Genomic DNA, 26875 nt, shown 5'->3' with positions numbered 1-26875 from the left:
TGCATCCTAGGCAAGCACTCTACCACTAGGCCAAACTTCCGGACCTCAATTTGTGTTCTTATCCTCAAATTTTGAGGCTGTTTCAAAATCGTATGCGTCTTTGGGTGAGGGTGCATGTGTGCATATATTCTACATGTTTGCAGATAATAATCAGATATGCTGTATTTTCCATCCAAAACTTCATATTTATTATTAAGTGATTGTCATGTACTGAAAACCATTTGGAATTGGAATTTAGTAGGATAAGATGGAAATTCTAAAGTGGTTGAAGGGGTCATTGAGATAGGTAGAATTTTTATCTAGATACCTTCCCTAAATGTTTCATAGAAATACTTTTAGAGGTAGATTTCAGAATAACTGGGTTCAAAACATTTTATTTTAGACAGATGTTGGTGGCTCACACCTATAATTTTAGTAGTTACTCAGGAGGCTAAAATCTGAGGATTGCAGTTGGAAGCCAGAAGAGCAGAAATATACATGAGACTCTTACGTCTAATAAACTACCCAGAAAAAGCCAGAAGTGGCACTGTGGCTCAAGTGGTAGAGTACTATCCTTGAGCATAAAGAGCCTCAGGGATAGAGCCCAGGCCCTGAGTTCAAGCTCAGGACTGACAAATAAATAAATAAACAAAAAAAAAGTAAGTTTTGATTGACCAGGAACTGAACTCAGGGCTTCTGGAGTCTCTGGAGTTTCAGTCTCTGGAGTACCCTAGATGACAGGCATGGATTTTTTGGTGCTTAGCTGTTTTGCTTTTTGTTGTTGTTTTTTAATTTTATTATCAAAGTGATGTATAGAGGGGTTATAGTGACATTCATAAGGTAATGATCATATTACTTCCTGAACATTGTTTTCCCTTCCCATGTTTTTCTCCCACTTTTCCTCCCCCACATCCCTCTCAAGTTGTTAAATTCCTTTCCAACATATCCTCTTGTGAATATCACTGTTACACTAGTTCATCCTTTGTTCTTAGTCTCATCATCTTGTTTTACCCCTTCCCTTCCCTGATTCAAAGAAATAAATAAATGTATATGCGATATGCCATGTACCAAAGTCAGATATAGCAACAACAGAGGATAAACCATAGAGGGGGCGGAGGGGATAAGAAAAAGATTTTTTTTAAGTGAAGAAATAACTTCACATAGTACATTAAAAACAATAACCACAAGGCTGTGGTTGTTTTGCTTTGTTTGAATATATTCTGAATATTCTGAATATTCTCTTTGTGTTCCTAGGAGCATTATTTGTCTCTTTCCTGTGGTAGATGTCACTGGAGAAAGCTATGCTCATGAAATTTGCATAATACAGGGAAGCCTAACTAAACTCTTGGGTAGCTTTGTTATTCCTGGTGAATCATAGCGTCTTTACTGTCTGGAGGATCCCTGCTGCATGGCTCTTGTACTTTGCAGGACACAGAGAATTAACTCCATGACTTCCTGTTTATCTCTGAACAGGCATCAGCAGTGGTGGTGACTCAGGATGCTGTGCTGATATGGATCACAGTACACCATCCCACGCTCAGCCTCAGTGGCTTGGATAAGCACAGTGCAGGCAAGACTGCCTGTGTTATCTGTTGCTCAGTGCAGTGGATCAAGAGACACTGAAATTTATTGGCTACTCTCCTCTCTCTCAACTCAGCTATACACAGCCATATAAATGGAATTATAATTATAACATAAATTACCTTGGAAGAGAAAGAGGGAATTCATGAGGCAATCCCACTCACTGTGGCACTTTTAAGTGATTTGTACCCTCAAAAGTTGGTATGGTCAGGTATGACCTCTGAGGTCATCATGAATCATGTTGGCTAGGTACACACACACAAAAAAATCTGATCTAGATTTTTGTTGGTAGTGATAGTTACAGGTCTTGAACTTGGAGCGTGGCTATCCCTGAGCTCTTTTGCTCAAGGCTAGCATTCTACCACTCTGAGCTATAATGTCCCTTCCAGTTTTCTGGTGGTTATTTGGAGATGAGAATCTCACAGTTTTCCTGACCTTTCTGGCTTCTATTGCTGACTGCAGGTCTCAGCTTCTTTACTATCTAGGATTTCATGCATAAGCCACTTGTACCTGGTTCTAAGTAAATATTTTTACATTCTCCTTTGTTTCCCAACATATTTGGAAAGTCATCAGAAGACTATTTAATAATAAAATAATGTTCAAACTCAAATATGTTTTGAAGGTCTAGAGGAAACCCAGTTTTTAAAACTATGTCTTCAAACTATTCAATTGTATCCCACGGCAGGAAGTAAAAAAGCAGCCATGGAATCACATCTGATGAATTAGCATATACAAAGTTGGTATACTTTGAGATTTTTCCTTTCTTTCATTGTTTTTTCCCACTCTGCAATTATCATTATTAGACATCTCTTCTGAAGACATTATTCGTGTCTTTGTCCTTCAGGATGTTGTTTTGTCTGGTAGTAAGCTGCCCTGTGCACATTTACATCTCTATGGTTCATTTTTTACAGGGCTCATATGGTATTCATCACAATATTGATTATGAATTCATAAGCTGTTCTCTATAAGCTTTGAAGCTGTTTTACACTCCCTATTGTTAGTGTTCATATGAACTTTCTTATCAATGGTTAAGAACATCAATATATAACACTAATTTCTGTGGTAAACAGTAGTTTCTTTTCATTTGAAATGAATTGAATCTCTCCAATAATTTAAAAATAGTGAGTTTTAAGGTCATAATTCTTAGAACAATAACTCTGGAATTCTTAACATTTGCTTTTTGCAGAAAAAAGCAATGAAAATATAATGAGACTAGCAAGGTTATTAAGAGAAGATGAAAAATTAGCTGATTATGAAACAAACACAATTACAAACAGTCATGTTTGCATTGGTAATACCAAGTAAAGTATCCTTAGTCATTAATAAAACAAATCTGAGGAAGTCTGGTTGCAGAACCATTAACTTAATCAGAACTATTGTTTCTCCTTTAGTATAATAAAACAATGATAAAACCAAATTTGCAAATTCAAACTATCTCCTATTATTTCAAATAATGCCATTACACTGTAATGTAATATTACTCAGGGATTTTGAGTATATCCCAGAAAGAGTATACAATAATAATCCAAAAGATACACATAATTTTAATCAAAGTGATATGGAAGAAATCTGCTATGTAAGCCAAGCCCAAGATGTAGATAACATAAAACTACATGCATAATTTTCAAATATGCTTAGTTCTGAAACTTAAAAGAAAATGTTCTTTTTGAATATTCAGAAGATAAAAAAGTATGTACTCAAAATATGAAGCATTTTTACTTCAATAAACACAAGCAACAGTCTTCTCCAGATCTTTTTTTCAACTCTAGCCCTATTTATTAGTATCTTTTAAATCCCTAAAAATGTGAAGAAAAGTCAATATGCATTGGCACAGAATCCTTTAAAATGGCTGACTTCATATAGTTTTTTGTTTGAAGCTAAGGTGGTATATCAAATAGGCTCAACTACTGATCTCTGTTATTAAATACTGAAGCATGCATAATAACTTCAATTTCTATCTGAATTCATGCAGATCATGAAACTGTAGTTTACTATACCTCCAACTGTCCATCTATCCATTACTTATTTAATGCAATGATAAACTTACATTTTGGTTTGCTATTAGCCTATCAGGTTAAACATTTGTGGTACATAAAATTTCATTAGAAGCACTGTAGTAAAAAAAAATGTTATTTTCTCTTTTTGTGTCAGTTCCCGGTAAAGAAGGTGTTTAAAGTGTAGCTTGATTATACTGTTTCTGATAAGCCAGAAGGAGATATTTTAATACATGTGTTGAGAAATATAAGGTTTTCAATATCAGACAAGCAATTAAGAAATAAAAAATTTGCTGTTTCTTGTGCTATTTCCAGTACTATTTGTATTGCAGGAAAGAAGTATTTAAGAGAGAAGATATCACAAAGACTTGGAAACCAAAACAGTCAAAATTGGCAATATTAGTATAGAGAAATATTTCAAAAACATGTTGGCATAGTAATTGTAGATTAATGTGGAACTTTTAAAAATGAATTGAAGACAAGTAATCTGAATTATGTGTTCACTCCGATTCTATACAGTCATCATGTTTGGAAAATATGTTTCTTTGTGGAGAGACTTGAAATCAGGCCTCCTCCAAGTTTGTGTACAATTGAAAATGCAAAATGTCAGTGTTGTTACCTACATTAATTTTTTTTTATTGTGGGGTAATGTAAAGAGGGGTTACAGTCACATTTGTCAGGTAGTGGGTACATCACTCTTGAACATGATACCCCTCCCATGTTTTTCTTCCACTTTCACTCCCCTCTCCCAATCATTTCGGTTTTCCCCTTCCCTTCCCTATTTTAAATAAACAAATTATATATATGTATATATATATATACAATATACCAGGCACCAACGTCAGATGCAGTAACATGAGACAAACCATCAGAGCGAAAAAAAAAAAGAAAGAAAAAAATTAACTTCACATAGCATGCTAAGAACAACAATCACAAAGATAAATCTCTTGTTTCCCTATCCTGGAGGTCATTTCACGCAGCCATTTCACACAGCCTCGTCCTACTTATACAATGTATCTAAATCTGCATCCCTCTAAAACCTCCTTAGGCCTATCTGTTCTCTTCTGTTGCTCAGTTCTGTGACATATACAGTGCATTCTTGACTGTGTTTCTTCCTTTTCTATACTTCATTTTTCTCCCCTTAGCCCCACTGCCTGTCTTGCAATTGCTCATTTCCTGGTCTTGTTGGGCTGTGAGTTATTCTTTCTAAATAATTATACTGTTTGATTCCATGTAGTCTACTATATTTCTGTTAATTCTTTTGTAATTTTATTAAATGGATTAAATATGACTCCTCTCTCTGCCAGCTAATGTGACAGAGTGTCAGCCTTTATATGGAGACTCCTTTCATAAAGGAAATTTGGTTCAAAAACAGAAGAAAAAGAAAACCTTTCTTTACAATGAGCCATCTAGCATTGGTAATATCAAAAGATCACTTAATCTGGGATGAACTGCAGTTGGAATGACCTGGATAATAATTCTACTGCATAAGTGTTGTAAAATTTACAGGATGTGTACAAATGAAACAGGCTTAATGCAGACAAAACGACTCCTATTGTCTTACATTGTAGGCCTTCTCTGTGACTGATTTGTCTAAATCAGTAGGAAAAGACTTGTTGCCTCGAATGTAAACATAATGTTTACTTGAAATTGTCATGGAATATCTTTATCTGCCAGCATATCAAGACAATCTGAGGGAAAGCACAGATATCCAATAATCAGAGTGGAGATTATAAACTCCATAAACTATGGTCTTTTTTTCTTTGTTCATTGCCCATTTTCCTTCCTCTTTTCAACTGTTTTTATTCTTTCCTCAATATTCCCAGTACCCTATCCTTTTTAATTCATATTTCTACCACCCATGACATATCAAATTATCTCAGTTTCTTGTTGATGATTAATTGGATATGAGTCTCACAGACTTTCCTGTCAAGCTGGCTTTGTACCATAATCCTCAGAACTCAGGAACCTGGATGTTTATGAACAATATATTGGGAATATTTTTGTATGTGTATACTTTTTAATTCATTTTTATTGTCAGGGTGATGTACAGAGTAATTACAGTTAACATATGTAATGTAAATATATACTGGGAATTTTTTAGACACATGGTTGCAAGAAATTAAGGGTACCATTTATATGATTGTCCCAGAATCTCATTAATAAAATGAGAAATGATAAACAGAACTGTGCAAAAGATATAAAGTCTGCAAGCAGATAATTGATAAATAGGGTTTAGGTACAGATTTGCAAATAAATACATAGAAGAAAAAGTTGGAGCACAGAAGAAAAGTGAATCAACTAGAATAAGAACAATAAGCTCTTGGTTTGAAGGTTGGTCATCTAGCTTGAAGAAATAATCTGACATAAAGAAAATATTCTACATTTCTGCAACTGTAGATTTTCAGTTTCCATCCAGTCACAGCAAGAAGAATGTTTGTTAGCATCACCCAGTACCAAGGGCATTTGAGAAAAGGAAATTAAATGGCACTGATTCCAGAGAAGGAAGAATTAGTACTTAAAGCTTGCTGTCTTCCTTGTATTTTTTCTGAGTTCTCATACCAGCTTCACTCCCCACCACCCCACCTTTTTTACCTTTTTTTTTTTAACTTTGCTGTTGATCCTGTTGCTTGAACTCAAAACCTGGGCACCGACCTTTCCATTTGTTGTTCAAGGCTGGTGCTCTACCAGTTGAGCCACAGCTCCACTTCCAGATTTTTTGTTTGTTTTTGCTATTTAACTGGAGACAAGAGTATTATTGACTTTCCTGCCTGGATTCTCTTTGAACCATCATCCTCAGATCTCAGATTCTTATGTAGCTAGGATTACAGGTGTGAGCTACCAGTGCCCAAATTTGCATTCCCTCTTTAAAACATCCTCCTTCATTCAAAAAAAATTATTTGAAGTGGATTAATTTTTTTGTTTTCTAATCTTTAGAAACAAGCTCCCCATTTTTCCTTGACTGTATTTTTTTTAAATTTAATTTGGTTTGGTCCTTCTGTACCCAGAAATAATTTACATACAGGTCTTGAGGAAAAGAATTAAAGAAAACCTGTGGTAAACATTTATATAAGTGCACAAAAATCAGTAATGCAAACTTGGCTTTCTGTGAATCACCAGACTCAATATTGAGATTATGTCAAAGGAATTTCACCTAAGTACAAACTGCTGAAGGATGTGTGAACCGTTAAAATGTCTACCAGAATACATTCCACCAGGGAAGCTGAGCCTCTAATGTCCTTTGTTTCATGTCCTGATGACAAGTGAGAGAGGACTGATTATTTTTGAGTTCTTTATGATATTCCTTGTCATGTCTCATTTCTTCACAAAGCAGTGCCATAACTCCACACTCCACTTCCATCTCAGTAGATAAATCTCCCTCTGTTCCTCATCCTTTTTTATTCTCTTTCTATAAACAAGTGAAGTCATCATCTCCCCTCTTTCCTTGTCTGCAAGCTACCATTTGTATCTTTGGTGATTATCTTACATTTGAGAATCAGGAGTTATTTCAATAGGCTTATTGTCCCTTTATTGCTTGGATCTTTTGAAAGGTGATCCATTTTATTTATACAAATTACAGGGCATTCTCAGGTTAATACTATCTATCTATCTATCATCTATCTATCTATCTATCTATCTATCTATCTATCTATCTATTTTCTATCTGTCAACCATTCTTGTTTTTTTTAATGGGGTATGAAGGCAGAGTTTTATATTTGATAGATAATTCGCCTATCTTTTCAACTATGCACCCAGTCATTTTCAGTCTTTTTGGATAAAACTTAATATTTTTTGGCCTGGGTAAATAAATAATCCTCTTCCTATCAGGATAGGGGTCTTACAGTCCTAGAGGATTATAGTTCAGTAATTGAATCTTCTTACCATGAATGGTATTTTCATTACATGTTGGGTAACAGAGTTTCTCTATTAGCTCTGAAAGCAAAAATCACCTGTATTTAATTCACAAAATAATGATGAAGTCTAAAATTTCATCAATACTCTTACTCACACTTACAGTGTTAGACATGGGTTCCTGATATATTCTTGCTAAACTTGAACATAATCTGTTCTCTTTGAGAGCTTTCAGCTCTGAAGCATGAAGCTTTCCAAAGAAACAAAAGGAACTGTGATCTAGCATAAACAACTTAAAAACACTAAATTATTTTTGTTTGAGATTTTCAGGATTGTTATTTTAACTCTTAAACCAGTTTACTCTCTTATAATATTGATGGGCTAGCCTCTACGTTCAGCATAAGTATGTGTAATTAACAGGATAAGTCAATATCGATAAAGCAAAGGTAATGAATGACATTATTATCATTATCATTATCATTGTCTTTGTGTGCCATTAAGCAAACACACACAGAAAACATGCCATCACTAAAATGAGAAACATAAAGTTGTGTGTACATTTAAAGATGCACATTATTTCTACTGTGAACCACTGACATTTCCAAGGGAGGTCACAGTGATACAAACATGCTTTAGAAGTGGGTCTGTGAATCTGTTCTATAGCTTAGTATTCTAAAAGTAAATGAGCCTTATCAGTTGGTCTTTGCTAATTTTAAGTCAATGTGTACTTAATAGCTCTGACTCTCCTCCAAGTGCCTAAGGCAAAGTTTCAGTCACAAATCAGACTTTGTCTTTGGCTAAAAGAAAAAAAAATATGCAGGTGGTTTCTGGGTACCATTCGCTCCTGTTTATAATCCTAGCCATGTAGGAAGTATAGCTCCAAAAGTTTGTATTTTGAGAGTAGCCTAGATAACAAATAAACAAGAACCCATCTCAACAAAGAGTGTGGATCAGTGGATCCGTGGTGCCTGCCTGTCATCCTAGCTATGTGGAGGCTCTGACATGGAGGATCAGGATTCCAAACCAGTCCAGGACAAAAAAAAATTCGTAAGGCCATTTCCACAGAAAAAGCAGGCATGACTTTATCTTGTGTGGTCTTGTGTAGTTGTTGTTCTTCATGTACTATGTTATTTCTCTTCTTTGTTGCCCTTTGGTTAATCTCATATGGTTACTGTATCTGACTTTGTTACCTGGTATATTGTATATATGTTTATTTGTTTATCTGAAATAGGAAAGGAAAGGGGGTGAAACAAGAAGATTGAGAGGGGGTTAGGGGAGGGATGGGGACAGAAACATGAGAAGGGGAATCAATAAGTGAGAAGTAATGCACCCACTATCTGATGAATGTAACTGTAACCATTATATGTTACCCCGACAATAAAAAGTAAATTTTTTAAAAAGCAGGCATGGTGGCTCTTGCTTATCGTCCAAACTCTGAGAAAAATAATAAGAGAAATGTCGTCTAGGCTAGCTCAGGAAAAAGAAATACAAATGTGAGACCCTATCTCAAAACTAATCAGGAGGGATCACTACTACACTGTTGGTGGGAGTGCAAACTCGTTCAACCACTATGGAAAGCAGTGTGGCAGTGCCTCAAAAGGCTAAACATAGAACTCCCCTATGACCCAGCAATTCCATTACTTGGCATTTACCCAACCACCCAGAAACAAGGACATACTAAACCCACTAGCACAACAATGTTCATTGCAGCACTATTCACTATAGCAAAGATATGGAACCAACCTAGATGTCCCTCAGTTGATGAGTGGATCAACAAGTTGTGGTATTTGTACACAATGGAATTCTATGCTGCTGTCAGAAAGAATGACATCGCCCCATTTGTTAGGAAATGGAAAGACTTAGAAAAAATCATATTAAGTAAAGTAAGCCAGACTCAAAGGAACTTAGGCTCAATGGTTTCCCTCATTCGTCATAATCAGTAGAAACCTTGGGCTCTACTAGCAGAGATTTGCAATAGAGCAAAATCTTGATACATAAGGACATATAATGTGAAGCTAATTGAAAGGACCTCCAGGACAGTGAAACAAAAGCCATATAATGAATGATTGTTGTCCTTAATGTACTATGTTGTGTCTCATCTCCTTTGCTGTCCCTTGGTTATCTCATATTGGTATAGTATCTCACTTTGTTATCTGATATATTGAATTTAATTGTATTTGGATATGTGAAATTTGATAGGGAAGGGAGGAAAACCAAGATGGGTGAGGGGTGTGGGGGGGGGGAGGGAAACGGGTACCAAGACATGTGAAAGGGTATCAATGTATGTGAATTAATGCACCTTCTATCTGGCAAATATCATGTAACCCTTTTACTAATTACAATAAAAAAATGTAAAAAAAAAAAAACTAATCAGAACAAAAATGGCTGAAAACATGGTTCAAGAGGTGGAGTGCTTTCTTAGCAAATATAAAGCCTTGAGTTCAAATCCCACTATGGCCAAAGCATTTTCTTTTTAAATGAACAACCTTTGTGAGTCAGAGATGGTCAACATTCAGTCTTGGGCATATTACAGTGTAAATAATACTAGTTTGTTGTTTCTGTTATGAATTTAATTAATAGCAGACTCTAGTACAAAAATTGACCATTCAAACACAGTTTCTACCTTTTGGTGACAGATATCATTAGAAAACAAATAAAATGTTGAAAATGTTTTCTTGAATGATTGCAATTAATAGATGGGTAAAGATGGGTGAGAAAGTTATGTGTAATTGTGTTGGGACTTTCCATCAATGGGACTATCACATGATCCTAAAAGCATTATTGTGCATTCAGGTTTGAGAATGTACCTGATAAAAGATGGAAAAATGCTGCAAAATAGAGTTACAAGTACCCAACTATATTTGTGTGTGATTTTTACCTAAAGCCAGAGGAATTAGAACAAAAATAACCCATAATTTTAAGGGCAGAAAATTGGTCAAACTTTAATGTGTGAATGGATCAGGCTCATCATGTATTTATATGCAAATACATTGTTAAATATTACATGCTATTTATTTTTTAATTTCACATTTGTTAGAAGTTAGGTTCGTAGTCGAGTTAATGTTTTAATGAGAATTATAGATTAGCATTATAATTATTTGATATATCTAGGTACTTCTAAGACAAGAAATTAAACTAAGATATCCTGGATTGCTTGATAGATTTTTAAATCCATCAGTTTAGGAAATTAACATTAGAGTTAAGTTTAAGACAATTTTTCATTGACAAATATGCTGGGGATTCCCGCATGTAGCACGTGTTTCTTTTTAACTTAAATGTTTACCATTGCTACTTGAAAACTTTATCATTGAAACACTTACACATAAGAGAATGTTCTACTCAGCCATCATGTATTTATTAAGTAAAATTTACAAGGAAGAAAATGACTTTGTTGATTTTAGCCTTTTTTTAAAAAAAAATAGGGGTAAAGTATCTTTGTATATAGCTGTTCTTCAGAATGTGTGAATTACAATGATGAAAAGAAACAGGGCTCTGTAAAAAGCATTACATGCAATCAATTCTCAGCCAGAGCATACTGGAAGCAGAGTAGTTCATTATGTCAATAAAAATATAACCACATCTCAGAGGATTTTCTTTTGTTGCTTGTGGTCTACAAATCTACATGAAGCACTTCCATAAAGACAAAAAAGCATGCCCGCTGTTTCAGAATTACCTGCTTCTGAGCTGTGTAAACTGCTTTTACTCTAATTATTACAAACCAATAAGCAGTGTGGAGCTCAATTTTAGCTTCCCCAAATGGTATTTTGATCTTGAAATGTCTATCATGCGATGTGTGTACAGATTACTGAGAGCAAGTGCTTGACAACACGAAGAATAGTTTAATCAATAAACCTTCACATTATTTTTCTTGTCATCCCTTATGACAGTTGTAAACTTCACCTTCCATGGCAGGAACCAGTTCCACAGACAGGAAAATGGTGGTATGTAGTTTCATGTTGATTCTCTCCCAGATTGGACTGGGGAAATTAAGGATGGTTAACCATAATTTCAATGGTCTAAGAAAGGTAAATAATTGATTTAAGTTATACGAATGGCTAAATTTTACATCATGCTCTCAAACAAATACCATCTTTGAATGTACGGTAGCTATCTTCCAGGAGGAAAGACACTTCAAGGGAGAATTAGCTTTACATTCAAGGTGCAAAATCCAGGCACCCTTTATGAGGGATTTTTAGAACTAAAGCCAGTCCTGAATGATTTGTTATAGCCAAGAACAACTACTTATAGATGATAAAAATATTTTTAAAAATAATTTCTCTGAAAATACAACTGATAACATGGGGAAACATAGGCAAAGATGAAGAAGAAAGAGTAATTTTGGGATCTGATGTGATTTCTAAAGTCTGATCAGTGCCAATTCTGAGTTTCAAATTGATAAGATTTTCCCATAGTTGGTGTGTCTTTGGAAGTGACTTAAATTTCTATTTGTTTTACTTGTAACCAGAGAATTGGAGAAGAGCCATGGAGATTGGGAAATGTATTTCTACAAGAGAAGATCATAAGACTCTAGGGAGAATAGATGTTTAAATCTTTTATTTATTCAACAAATACTCATTGAGACTTCCTTTTTGCCTCATAATGAGCTTGATGCTAAATCACTAGCATAACAAATCATGAAACATGGTTCTGTACCTTTCCAAAATATGTCAGCGAGAGAATATGGAACATTAAACCATTTATGTGCTATTATATATTTTCTTACTTTTGAGAGGTACATACTGGGAATAAAACCAGGGAATTGAACTCAGGACCTTAAATTTCTTGTATTTTCAGATAAGCTTACAGTTCAGCTTCACCTCTAGCCTTTTTGCTTTAGTTACTTTTCAGATAGCACCTTCCTTGTTTACTTTTGCTGAGGTCTTTGATCCTCTTACCTGTGTGTGCCCTGCATACATAGGGTTTCAGACATGCACTCCTACAATTAGATTCCTTTGATGAGATGAGGATTTGCTAATTTTATTTTTTCCTAGGCTGAGTTTGATCTTCAGTCCTTCTGATTTCCATTTTCTGAGTACAGGGAAATACAGAAATGGAAAAAATGGCGGGGGAGAAAACTTTTTATTTTGTGGTGCTGGGGTCTAAACTCTTTCCAAAAAGGTTGGTAACTTCTTTACTACAAGCTGGAAACTTAAAAAAAATATTTAAGTGGGATTATGAAAGAAATCAAATAAGGATGCTCAGAAAGAAGAATCAGTGCAACAGTGTTCCAGATAAGATAATCAAGGAAGGCTTGTCAGAGGAGGAGACATCGTACTTAACTTGAAGGATAAAGAACAGGAGGGGCCATGGTGAGGAAAGAGTCGGGGAGAGGATATATGGGGATGTGGGTGTGTTTATGATGGGGTTAGCAGTAAAGATATCAGAAAAAGGTGCACAAAGACTTCACTGTGATAGAGTCAAATCCTATGGGAGTAGGCTTTTGCAAAGCCTTGAAGAGACCATCCTTCGTTGTCCAGGGCTGTAGACAATTCATTTCAGCCTGCGGTTGCCTTTGCTACATTTGAATTTTTCTCAGAGTTTACCTGAATAATCTTTTAACCCACTCAGGTAAGTACTGTGTGTATTTTCTGTGCCTGCTAAGGACTTTCTTGAGACTTCAGCGAAACTCGTCTCCAACATAGAACTATCTCAAATCCAGAAAAACTGTGTGGTTTTAGGTTTGAAATGGTATGACTTCGCTCCCAACCTATCTCACTGTGTGACTTAGAACAATGTTTCATTTAGTCTTTCACACTTGCAAAATTCCTCTGGGTACTAGTATTATATTTCCAATATATTCTGAAATATATGTCTGTATTTCTGCTTAAGTGGTTCCATTGAAAATGTGATTCCAACAAAGAGAGAAAGGGAAATAGAGGGGGGGAGGGGGAGAGAGAGAAGGAGAGAGAGAGGTAGAGAGAGAGGGAGGGAGAGAGAGAGGGAGGGAGAGAGAGGGAGGGAGAGAGAGAGGGAGAGAGAGAGAGGGAGAGAGAGAGGGGAAGAAGGAGGAGGAGGAGGAGAAGGTGAGGGGAGGGGGAGGAAGGGAGGAGAGGAGGGGACAGGAGAGAAGAGGACAAGAGAGGACAGGAGAGGACAGGAGAGGAAAGGAGAGGAAAGACTTTATGTACATCATACCCACATTTTGTCTCTTAACCTGTTTTTGCAGAGTAAGCAAGTAATTTCCTGCTGTGAAATCATTTTGTGTGAGGTTTAGATCTGGACAAGTGCTGAGTCATAACATCAAAATGGTTTTCCCATGTTGACTGTAAGATAAATCAGATAGCCTCTTTGGTCTTGGTATTGATTCTGCATTAATCGTGCAATTCCTTGCACGTCATGCCACCTTTTCTGAGGTGCATGGGCTTGATATTTCTTCCACGACGATGATGTGGAAATGTGAGTTTAACTAGATAGGAATGTCTCTAGACTACAAGCCACAAATTTAGTGGACACAATGCTGTTGTTTTCTTGTCTGCTGTATGATTTGCTTTATTTTTATGCTGATGCCATATTTTCAGTATGCTAAAATTGCTAATGGAATTATAATGCATCACTTGTTACTGTAAACCAGCAGCTCAGTTCTCTAAATCAGTTCTGTATATGGTATGGAAAACCTTTGACCTCGTTATACCCTTATATTCTTACTTTGTTTTGTCTTGTTTCAGTTTCTATTGTCATAAAGGCTGATGAATGTAGGTTTTCATTATAAACATTCAACAAGTCAATTCATGAAAAGGAAATTTCTGTTTTTAGGTCTAACGTTTAATCTTACAGATTGTCAATGAGCTCCTTTGGGCAAGATGAAATACTTGAACCATTTTGTCCTACTTTTAATTTTGCATATTATTATTATTAATATTGTCAGTTACAGGGATTGAACTCAGGGCATGGGCACTGTCCTGAGCTCTTTTGCTCCAACTAATGCTCTACTAGTTTGACCCACAGATCAACTTCTGAATTTCTAGTGGTTAATTCTAGATAAGTGTTTCATGGACTTTACTACATTGGCTAGTTTTGAACCACAATCCTTCGATTTCAGCCTCCTGAGCAGCAAGGATGAAAGATGTGAGCAATAGTGTAACAGTATCTGTCTGGTTTAGAAGTCTTATGATAAGTAAAGCCTTACATATATATTTGAAAATAAGATGATAGTAATGGAAACATAAGGAGGAGTAAGCGCTTTGTAAAATTTAGAAAGTCTGTTTTGCTAAACCAAAAAATGCACAAGAATCCTAGGTGTTCTGAGTCCATCAGAGAGCTCCAAATGACAAAACAGCATGAGATCAAACTCCAGGAAATTCTGAGACTTTTTGTTTTTAAATATAAGAGCGGTTCTATACATATATTTGGCAGAATGAGCGGAGTTTGAGGAATATGCCATTTACTGAGTAGAAGGATCAGGATAAAATATTTAAAAAGTGATAAAAAATACTTTTGAAATTCTCCACTTTTGGCATGTGTGACAAAAATGAGATTTTCATGGGATCCCAGAGGGCAACAAGTGTGCACTCACTCACTTATTCTTCACTAGATCATCACTCATTTTGTTGGACAGTGTGAAAAGATTGAGTCATAGATGAGCCTCAAGAAAGATGTCTCTGTTTTCCTGTAGCTTCTCATAGCTTCCCAGACACTATCTTCTGAAGGTTTGAACAGAGTATGTCACCTGATCGTAAGCCCAGGCCACACTGGCATTCATAATGTGGTCAAGAAGGGATTATCATTTAAGTGCAAAATGTGTTTGTGAAGACTTCCACCTCTGCCAAAGCAATATCCACTTGTGATGGCAGATCTATACAGGATAGTTGCATAGAAAGAAAAGAAACACTTATTAGCCATAGTTAATCCTCCTCCATCCCCAGAGAACCTATTATTAATACTTTGACTATTCTTCTCTGTTATCATCACCACCACCACCACCACCACCACCACCATCATCATCATCATCATCATCATCATCATCATCATCATCGTTATTTGCTCCATATTGCACTGTCATAAAATTCAGTAAGGAACTTGAACTTGAATGGAATGACTATCTACTATAACTTTCATAAGATGATAGCTGTGGGTATCTTGTAAGTTAGTCTCTCCTATATCTAGCTTTTCAAACTTTATGATGGGTTGTTGTTGTGCCTAAAGAGCTTAAGAGTACTTATACATGGAAAAACATACTTGTACCGAGTATGTTGCACCCATCTTTTCCTTCTGGTTCTTATGAGCTTTTTTCCCTCTGGGTATTTTCTTGTTCTTCTGGTCTGAGACATGGCCTATGTACTCAAGGTAGGCCTTTAGTTCATGATTCTCTTGCCTTGGCCTCCTGATTACAGGGAATGTTGACATTACAGAGTGTTCCCTGTGCCTTGCCAAGTATTATATGTGATTCACAATATTGTCTTTCTTACTAAATAATCACTCTTAAAAATAATATGTATCTTCTGTGAGGGAGTGCTGAGATCTTCATTGAGAGGTTGCTAAAATAAGGCACTTGATAGTTACCCAAGTTTCCTAGCACATTCTGATATTACTACTATTTCTACTGAATATTAAGTGCTGAGATTTTCAGCTACAATTGCAGTTCAGTCTATGTTTAGGAGACTTTTATGTCACTATTATAATAAATGGCTGCAAATAAATATAGTAGTAAAAGTCTATCCTATTACAGAACCTGTGTATCATTGTAGTCACAAGTCATAATCAGAATTCTATCTAGATTATTAAGGAAAGAGATAAAACCCATGTGGAACTGCACAGGTTTTAATGAAAGAATTAGAGTTGACATGATGGATAGGATAGATTTATTATAGAATTTGTCCCACATGCATTTATGAGAACTGGTGAATAGTTCTTCAGAACACTGTTGATTTTGTCCTGTGAACTTCTATTCCAAAATTCTTATAGAGCAAGAAGTTTGGTCATCAGGAAGAATTGGCTTGAAGCAAGAGTGAGTATAAAGTGGTGTGTATGAAGAGAGGCTGAAGCTGGATTTGTCCTCACGATCTTCACCGTAGATAATAGGGTAACGAATAGAAGCCCCCATACCATAGAAGTTTACAAGCTTATATGGAAGCCTCTGTCACAATACGCAGATGATGAAGATGTTGCTCTGACAGGGCCTGAAGATCAACAGGTCCAGCTGCTGGAACAGTCTCAATGAAGTAAGCCTTATGGAGAGCAAATCTGTGTAGTAGGGGGCTCAGTCCCATATCCTCATATTTATGTATAATGGCTGTTCTCTCTCTTTAGCCACGTTACATTATTTTATGGCAAATCATTACCTGGAATTTGATACAAAAAGATTTTTCTGGGAAGTAACTTTAGCTTAGATAAGTTCACCTAACAGTAGACTACTTCTCACATGGAGAGTAATGGTGGATTACTGCTCACATGGAGAATAGTGGATACTGAAATAGCAAAGGAAGAAACAAAATATAATTGAAGCAAATAAAATATATTTACTGATAACAACATGTACTAGTAAAAATATTTTAGTATTAAAATATATTTCTACCAAACCTTTTGGCATTCAAAATCTAGATCAGTCCATGCAATGCAATAAATCAATGTGGCCCATTAAATCACTCCACATTAATTTTTTATGCAATTACTCTATCAAGTTGACCCTTCCAAATCTATTGCTTTTTTATTATATTTTAATGTGCAGAGGAGTTACAGTTATATTTTTCAGGTAGTGGGTACATTGCTTCTCAAACCTTGATACCCATTCTCATATTTTTGTTCCCCTACTGTGATCTTCTGCTAGGAGAATCTTAGTTGTATACTAATTATTACAAATGAGGGAGATTATGAAACCTATGTTCCTTTGGATCTAGCTTCATATAATGTGGTTTTTTCCAAGTCTTTCCATTTCCTTACAAATGGGGTGATGTCATTCTTTCTGACAGCAGCATAGAATTCCATTGTGTATAAATACCACATCTTCTTGATCCATTCATAAACTGAGGGGCATCTGGGTTGGTTCCATATCTTAGCTATGGTGAATAGTGCTGCAATGAACATCATTGTGCTAGTGGCTTTAGTATGTCCTTGTTTCAAGACAATTGAGTAAATGCTGAGAATGGAATTTCTGGGTCCTCGGGGAGCTCTATGTTTAATCTTTTGAGGAATCACCATACTGCTTTTCAGAGTGGTTGAATGAGTTTACATTCCCACCAACAGTGTAGTAGCAATCTCTCCTGGCCACATCCCCACTAGCAACTGTTGTTAGATTTCTTGATCATGGCCATTCTAACTGTAGTAAGGTGGAATCTCAGAGTTGTTTTGATTTACATTTCTTTTATGGCCAGAGGTGTCGAGCATTCCTTCATATGTCTATAGGCCATCTTTATTTCCTCTTCAGAGAAGGCTCTCTTTAAATCATTAGCCCACCTTTTAACGGATGGTTGTTTCTTTGAGGATTTGTTTTTGAGAGATTCAATTTTTCGAGATTAAGGTATATTTTAGATATACCTACATATATATTTAGATATACCCTTGTCTTGTGTGGTAGTGAAAACCTTCTCCCACTCTGTGGGCTTTCTGTTTAACTTGTTAGCTATGTCCTTTGCCATACAGAAGCTCTTCAGGTTAATGCAGTCCCATTTGTCCAAACATTCTTTAATTTGTTATGTTTCTGGACCTTTATTAAGAAAGTTTTCACCTGTGCCAATGTGTCCTAGTGTATCTCCTATAGATTCTTGTAAAATTTTTAGAGTATTTTCTTTTACTTCAAGGTCTTTGATACATTTGGAATTAATTCTGATGCAGGATGACATATAAGGATCCAGATTTAGGGTTTTTTTTAATTTTTTTATTGTAATTAGTAAAAGGGTTACATGATATTTGCCAGATAGAAGGTGCATTAATTCACATACATTGATACCCTTTCACATGTGTTGGTACCCATTTCCCTCCCCCCCCACCCCCCACCTGTTTTGGTTTTCCCCCTTCCCTATCAAATTTCAAATATCCAAATACAAATAAATTCAATATACCAGATAACAAAGTGAGATACTATACCTTGCTGGTGCTTAACCAATTCTGCCAGTACCATTTGTTAAAGAGGCTGTCTTTCTTCCATGTTATTTTTTGTGAGCTCCTTTTTCGAGAATTAGGTAACATAGGTCTGTGGGTTGATATCTGGTCTTCAGTTCTATTCCATTGATCCTCATGCCTATTCTTGTGCCAGGACCAAGTTGTTTTGGTTACTATAGATATGTAATAGGGCCTAAAGTTTGTTATTGATATTTCTCTAGCACTATTCTTTCTGCTAAGGATTGTTTTTGCTATTTGAGTCTTTTATTATTCCATATAAATTTATGGATTGATTCTTCTATTTCATTAAAGAATGACATTGGAATTTGATGGGAATGGCATTGAATTTGTAGATAGCCCTTGGCAGGCTTGCCATTTTCACAATGTTAATTCTTCCAATTCAGGAGCATGGGAGGATTTTCCATTTCCTTAGTTCTGCTCTGATTTCCTTTTTCAGGTTTTTAAAGTTTTCATCATAAAGGTCCTTTACATCCTTAGATAATTCCTAAGTATTTTATTTTCTTTGAGGCTATTGCAAAAGGAGTTGCTTTCATGATCTCTGCCTCACTTTACTCATTGTTGGCATATAAGAAAGCCATTGATTTGTGAGGATTAATTTTATACCCTGCTTCTTTGCCATAGTTTTGAATCAGCTCAAGTAACTTGGGAGTAGAGTCTGTAGGGTTCTTTAAGTAAAGAATCATGTCTATTTCTTTATAGATATCCATTCGACTAGTTATCAATATTAGTAAAGGCTGTGAATTCACTTCCACTTCCATTTATTGTATATCTTTTTTAAAGATTTAATTAACATTTATTGTTACATCATATTTCAAATGTCATGTTTAACAAACAAGTATATTATTCTTACTACAGAAAAGCTAAGCACAATACCTGGCACTTGGTAATTACATAGAATCCCTTTAAAAGATGATAGGCGGTAATGTGTTCAAAAGGTTGAAAAGTGGGAAAAATATCACATCCTGTAGAATATTCAAAGGATAATGACAAAGAGAATTAAAAAACACTTAAGCTCATATTCAAGCAGATCTTCATTGATTCATTAGAGTCGTTTCTGAAAGTCAGAGATGTGAAACAGGAATACAAAATGATGGGTTTAGCATAGAACAAGAGAAGGATGTAATGTTGCTAACAATAAAGTAATACTCCTTATTGAAGGAGACAAAGTTGATACACCTTAACAATCCCAAACAATTCAAGGGGAACAGCTGATCTTAATCTAAAATTTTAATATCAGTGGTTATGTTAGACAGGTATGATATGCTTCCATTTCCCTTGGAGATTTATAACATCCATGCTATTACCCTTGAAAAATATAATGAGATTTAGCTGTAATACAGGATTATATTTCCAAAGGGATAAAGCTTCATCTTAGCTATTCCTCATCTTTTTAGATTTCCATTGGGATTCAGTAAGATACGTGCCAGCCTACCTTGCATGCCAATATGTGACTGTCCATGGCTGATGACCGGAAGGGAGGGAGACATTTCTTTACATATCATTCCCTGTTCGTTGATGAATTCACTTGATGTATACTGAAGGCCTGGATAGTGCTAGACCCCACATGGGGTCTTGTATAGGAAAATCCCAGCATTCAGAGCTCCTATGATACAGGACTTACAGTTAGGTACAGAATGCAGTTTAATCAACAACTGTAGCATGGCAATAATTACAGGGAACATGTTAAAGGAGTCAGGTTGGAGCACAGGTGTCTCACCCAGACTGTGGGATCCAGGGTGATAAAATCATGAAGAAATAGAGTTATCATAGGAGCAGCATGAAGACACAACATCTAGCCCATGAAAGCTACATCCTGAGAAAAAATGGCCAGGAAGCAGATAGTTCATTGAAATCAAAGCAGACAAATAGGAGATTGTGTATGGAAGGGAGGGATGGGGTAAGCAACATTATACCGCTTAGCTGGAATTGAAGAGGAAATCCTGTGCAGCTCCCATGTAACATTTGATGGCATGAAATCATGCTGAATTTAAAGAACGGTTCATGAACGAATATCTCCTCCCTGTTATGAATTACAACTTGATAATTAAAGCATATAAGTCATGTACAATGCTTGATATTCCCATTTATCTTTTCCTGTCCTTCTACATTGCAGGTACAAATTGGCTTTAAGGGAGTCAGAAGTGATAGGATGGGCAGTAAAGATAAAGTTCTTATCCCAAAGGGCCTTATGATTTAACATGGAAGAAATACACATACGAACTCTGGAAGAGAAGATGTGCTATCTATAAGCCCTAAAGGCATTTATTAATAAAATGTCTCCTGGAGACAAGAATCTTAATTATTCAAACTTGGATGGTCAAATCTTTGAGCCTCTATGTAACATATTCTAAGGCAATTCGTTTATTTTAGTAGGGATTAAAGAGTCTAACATAGTAGGGAATTTGAAGTAAATCATATTGTCTCTTGATATATCTCTTGGAGTTTTTGTCTCATTACTGGTGTGAATATGAAATAATAAAAACTATAGAGATTTCAAGTTTGGTAGGGCATATATTCATTGTCCTGAGGTACAGGCTTACATTTCTTAGAGATAAAACACAAAGTAGTGGTTGTTAGGCAAGTTTGCATTAAATGGTTCAGCCTTATAAATTTTTATATATCTGAGTCTTTAGAGGCAATGAAGCATTTGTAAGTAGGGAGCGATCTCCACACTCTATAGACCTGGAAGTTCTTTCCTTTTAACCAGTTTAATACATTGGAGTGCAATGTGAAACCATTGCTAAAAAAAATCAAATGAAATTTTCCAAGTCAATCTGGAAAACCAAGCTTTGTTCTTTTCTAGGAAGTATATTTCTAGGTTTAAATTTGGTGCACATGAAAACAAAACTAAAGGGGTTGCCTTCTTTGCTTCTTGTCTATCTTCCATCCCTTAGTGGAAAATACTGGTTAACAGAACAATGTCAAGAAAAACTGTTTATAATTTATAAAATCAGGACACATTAATTTAGTATTAAATAATAAATGGCAGATGAGGAAGTGTTCAGATGCTACTCAGAATCGGAGATCATATGATATTAGCATAGAGACTTTTGCTTCTTTGAATTTTTCTTTATTTTCAAAGAATTCACTTTCCAATCCTTGGTTTAGATAGATGATTAGCAGGATATTGGCTAATGCAATGAGAAGAGAGGATTGCTGGGTGGTTGTGTTATTAGAGTATCAATGCTAGTTCACACTAACGGGTAAGTTTCCTTGAATTTGGAGAACCAATACTCATATAAGCTACCATTAAAAATCAATAAAATTAAACTTAAAAGATCATGAATTTAGAGTTCAATCTGTTTCACATACAGAGTTCCCACCTCACACCTAAGACATTTTCAAACTTCATTCATTACTAACTCTTTTTCTATGCTTGGCGAGGCCACCAACATGTCTTTTGCTTATGGCATCTGTCAGTATGGTAATTCTGTAGAGGGATCTGATTCTGTACATCTCCCAGCTTCATACTTCATTATCAAGGTACAAGTGATCATACACATGGCAGAAATGTATGCTTAACAATGAAACCAGTTATTTCCCCCAAAGGAAAAAAAAAACATAAAATAAGATAATGTCCTGACAAGACTGCACTTTGTCTGAACTTCAATAAAACCAGGATTCCCATACTGTACCCACAAGCACTTTGTACTATGGACCAGCTTTCCTTATGGGTCTCTAAGCTTTTAAGCAGAAAATATGGTCAAAACTGTCCTCAGGAAAAAAAAACTTGCATGTTTAGACTCTTATGAACTCCTCTGGTATACAGTACTTCAAATACTTGATCTTGTAGCTCCCAATAGGACCTTGCATTACTTAAGTGTCCCCCCCCCTCTCTCTCTCCCCCCTTTCTCTCTCTTTCCTCCCCTAAATGCACATAGAAAGAGAACTTTGTTATCAGTCACTTCATAACTGGGCTTTCTTGAGTGTGGCTATGAAGATTTACACCTGCTTTCCTATTTGGTGCTTTCCCAGTTTAAAATGTATACATTTAAGAGTTATCCATAGCAAATGAATCATGTATATTTAAGGTATGCAATGTGATGGGTAGATGTACTTTTTTTGAAATAATTGCTGTGGTTAAGCTAATTCATATTGTCCCTACAGAGCTTACTTTTATAAATTTATTCTCCAGTCCTTAAAAATCTTCATTTGTACTCTCTGAGTGCTCAGTGAACTAGATTCTAGTAAATTCTCAGCTTATGTCTCTGAATGTCTTCAACTTTTGATGGTGAATCACAGTTGGGAACTTCTTGTTACATATTAATACATGTAAATGTGTCTCCCTATAAGATGTTTTTGTTATTTTCAATCAGGGACACAGTATACCTCTTTTAATATATTTACACTATAATGAATTTATGAGAACCCAGATATAAATATTCTTAAAGCCTAAACATAAAAATAGGGTGAGTATAGAAGCTTGTATGCATAATTCATTGATAGCAAGGTATTATGCAAGTTCCATGCTCCAGAGAATGGTTACATAAAATTTTAATGAAAGTTTTTCCAACCTAAAACTCATCTATGCTCTTGAGTAACACAGGGGAATATCACTTTTCTTAAAGGTGGTTCTGGGTGGCTTAATCACAAATCGTGGAGGAGATATGTTCATTAAGTTCCTATGGACTTGCAGGAAAATTGAGCTGAGTTTCCATTATCTTGTGCTTCCACTTGGTAATTTTTAAATACTTATGTTACTTAAAAGAGTGAAGCATAATATTTTGCACAGAGGCCAGATGAATGTGTTCTATTCTTAGTCTCAGTAAAAAATACTATTACCAAAAAAATGACATATTGCAAAGTATCTAATACTGGCTGGACTCTATACATAAATCACTTAAGCTGAAAGGAAGAAGAAGACATACTGTTCAGAGTCAACTATACTTTAAATTAAAAACAAAAGGAGCTAGGTACATATTTTTATATAAGCATGGGCAGGTATTCTGATAGTTCATGAGCACGAAAGTTTATTAGTGAGATTAATTACACTTTAGCCAGTAGCCAAAATCAAGTAGTACAGATTTCTTTAGATGATTCAGACTACACATGAAACTAAATCCATAACTTCTAGAATATTAAACATATGCACACATACCCCAGTGCAAACATTTTAGTCATATTTTCAACTGATTAATAATGATAATAATGACTAAGTGATTATATTTTGTTTATTGTTTCTTCTCCTTTGACAGACTTGGAGTTTAGAGCATAGAAATCTAAGAAGTGTTAGGAGACAACATGGGGGGCTGTGTTGCACATCACAGCCCCTGGCTGTGTATGAGATATTTTTTGTGTAACAGTTTTCTTTTGTGATCGAAAGTAATGATATCCCGTTGCAATCAGATGCTCCCCCACCTATGCAACTAACTTCAATTTTAAAAGCTATTTAACTGTATGACTCTTGGTTTTTTTTTGTCATGCTGCACTTTATGTAGTCAATGCTTGTTGACAATTTCAAAACAATTCATGAAAGCTGGCGTGGTGGCTCATGCCTGTAATCCTAGCTACTCAAGAGGCTGAGATCTGAGGATTGAGGTCCAAAGCCAGCCCGGGCACTAAAGAATGTGAGACTCTTATCTCCAAATAATCACTAGAAAATGGAAAAGGGGACTGTGACTCAAGGGGTAGGGCGGTATCCTTGAGCTGAAGAGCTCAGGGACAACACCCAGGCCCATAGTTCAAATCCCATGACCTTCAAAAAATAAATTCGTGATATTGATCTTACCATGACTTTGGACCTACACTTATTTTTTGGGAGGGAGGGAGGGTAACCCTTCACTCTGCCATGAACTAATATACATTTGGGTATCAAATTCATCTCTCTCTTTTTCCTGAGCCTTGCTTACCAAAGCACGTATATTTTTTGGCTTTTATTTTTTTGGCATACATTTTTGGATTCCTTTGACAAACTCAAAATTTTCTAGAAAGGTAGCTACTTCCTTTCCCTTTACTTGGTCTTTGTTGTTTAATTCCTGATATAGTATTGCTAAGTGAGTGGGGATGGAAGGAGAGAGGGAGACCCAAACAGTTTATTTTAGTGCTTCAAAAAGTCCCACAAAATTATGTATGTCTTATTGAAACATTTTATTCCAGTTGACCTAGTTCTTTCAACTATTTAACTCTCCATTACTCAGAAAGAGTGCTTATTCCTGGTACTGGTGGGGACCACGTCTTCCTCAAGAGATCTCATCTCACCAGAAGAGGTTTTGTATTCATACCTTTGAACAAAAGAGAAGTTTAGCCTTAGAAATCTTCCTTTCCGACTTGGCACCAGTTGCCCCCTCTGTAACCCCAGACATTCAGGAGGCTGAAATCTGAATATCATCATCCGAAGTCATCCTGGGCATAAAAGTCCCTGTGACTGTCTTATCTCCAATCAACTACTCGAAAATTGGAAGTGGTGCTGTTGCTCAAGTGGTAGAGGTCTAGCTTTGAGCAGAGAGAGGCTTAGGGACAGTTCCAAGGAACTAAGTTCAAGCTCCACAACCTACAGAAGGAAAGAAAGAAGGAAGGAAGGAAGGAAGGAAGGAAGGAAGGAAGGAAGGAAGGAAGGAAGGAAGGAAGGAAGGAAGGAAGGAAAGAAGGCTGGCTTTCCAATTTGTACTCTTCTAAGCTTATTCTTGGATTCCTCCTCATCTAGTGGTAGGTGGAAATCACCAGTACCTTGAAAATATAAGAAAAGTTTAAATATTCAAAATTATCAAAGCATCATGCTGATAATCTAAAAGTCACTCTAGGTATCTGTTTCCTAAAAAAAAAGCAGGTTGGGATCAGCATTGATATATATATATATATATATATATATATATATATCCCCATGGTTCAATATTAGCTGTAAACATTAAATAAATGAAAAGAAAGTTTATTCTAGGCACTCTATTTTATGAACTGTTTATTGAAGAATAGTTGGAACAGATGAATACGTGTATTCAAAGCAGAGAATTTCCTTTTAATATTCCTGTAGAGGGGCATAAAGAAGATCCATTGTGTTTTAAATTACAGAAGCTGATTGGATTTCATTTTCTTTGCTTAATACTTGGTGTTGCCATCTTTCAGGTTTTTGCAACTTTGGCAAGGATGAGCAAAAACAATAAACTTGAATGTATTGTGTTCAACAAGTGTTTAAGAAAAGTGGAGACTTTACGAACAGCAAACTGCTTTCTCAAACTGAAAGCAAAGCCTTCAGATAAATTTTAGTTTAATTTTTGTTGATTGCGAGTCAATGAAACTACTAATTGTATTGTGTGAAGCCTTGGATTCTGTTTTTGGTCATTTGGTGGTAATGTTAGCTCTTTTTGTTCATAGTAGCAACTCTTCAATGTTCTTTCTAAAAAATATTTTTTATTGTTTTCTTTTTTTCCAATTGTTTTTGTGTAGTTGATACACAGAGGGGTTACAATTACATGAATCAGATACAATCAGTACAATTCTTTTCGGAACAACATTGAGATTCTACTTCACTCCAGTTAGAATGGTCATTATCAGGAAAGTAACAATAATAGATGCTGGCTTGGATGTGACCAACAGAAAACCTTATTTATACTTTTGGAGGGGATGCAATTTAGTTCAACCACTCGGGGACAAAGTATTGAGAGTCCTTAAAAGACTAAACATAGAACTTCTCCATAACCAGAAATTCTGCTCCTGGGCATTTATCCAATGGACCAAAAATCAGTTCAAAAACTTAAAAGTCCCCCAAATTCTTGACATCTTGGCCTGTGTCTGCTGTTGTCAAACTGAACCTAGAACTTATTTGTGAAATCCTTGTTATAGGATAATATGCTCTTTAGAGGGATCTGTTTAGCTGACTTTCTTAAAGAATACATCTATCATCAAAAGAAGCATAAATAATTCTTAGAATTGCACAAATGCATTATGTTTCCATCGTGCTGTGAATACTTTGTTGGTAGTGTTCTGGAACAAATCAGGTTATAAAACATCAATATGCTACACACAGAAAAATTAAAATTTTAAATATTTATGTTTTACAAAGACAGTCCAAGCATGAGAAAGTCAGGCTGGAGATTTCTGGTATGAGAAATAAAACTGATATGTCAGATTTGGTGACAGATCACTTATCATTTCAATTATATGTACGTTGTTTGGCAATTTATTCTCATGTGTAGTACTTTTTTTCTCTCTCTATATATAATAGTAGTTTTGAGGCCAGGTTATTCGCACTAACAAGGCACATTATAATGGAAGCACTGAGTACCACAAAGCAAACAAATGTCTAATGGGCCAAGGGATTCAGGCTGTGGCCAAGTTGACAGTTCAATTATCCAAACAGGTTACAAATGATTGCGCTGAAGACAAATGCCTTTTCCCTTTGCGAATTCTGCTCAATAAGACTGAAAATTAATGTCGAAGTGAAGATGCTCTTTCTATGTGGATAATTGTGCATTTCTCAA

This window comes from Megascapheus bottae, chromosome 17 (assembly GCF_031878675.1).
Source record: "Megascapheus bottae isolate mThoBot1 chromosome 17, mThoBot2.hap1, whole genome shotgun sequence".
Lineage (NCBI taxonomy): Eukaryota > Metazoa > Chordata > Mammalia > Rodentia > Geomyidae > Megascapheus > Megascapheus bottae.
This window is presented reverse-complemented; position numbering follows the sequence as displayed.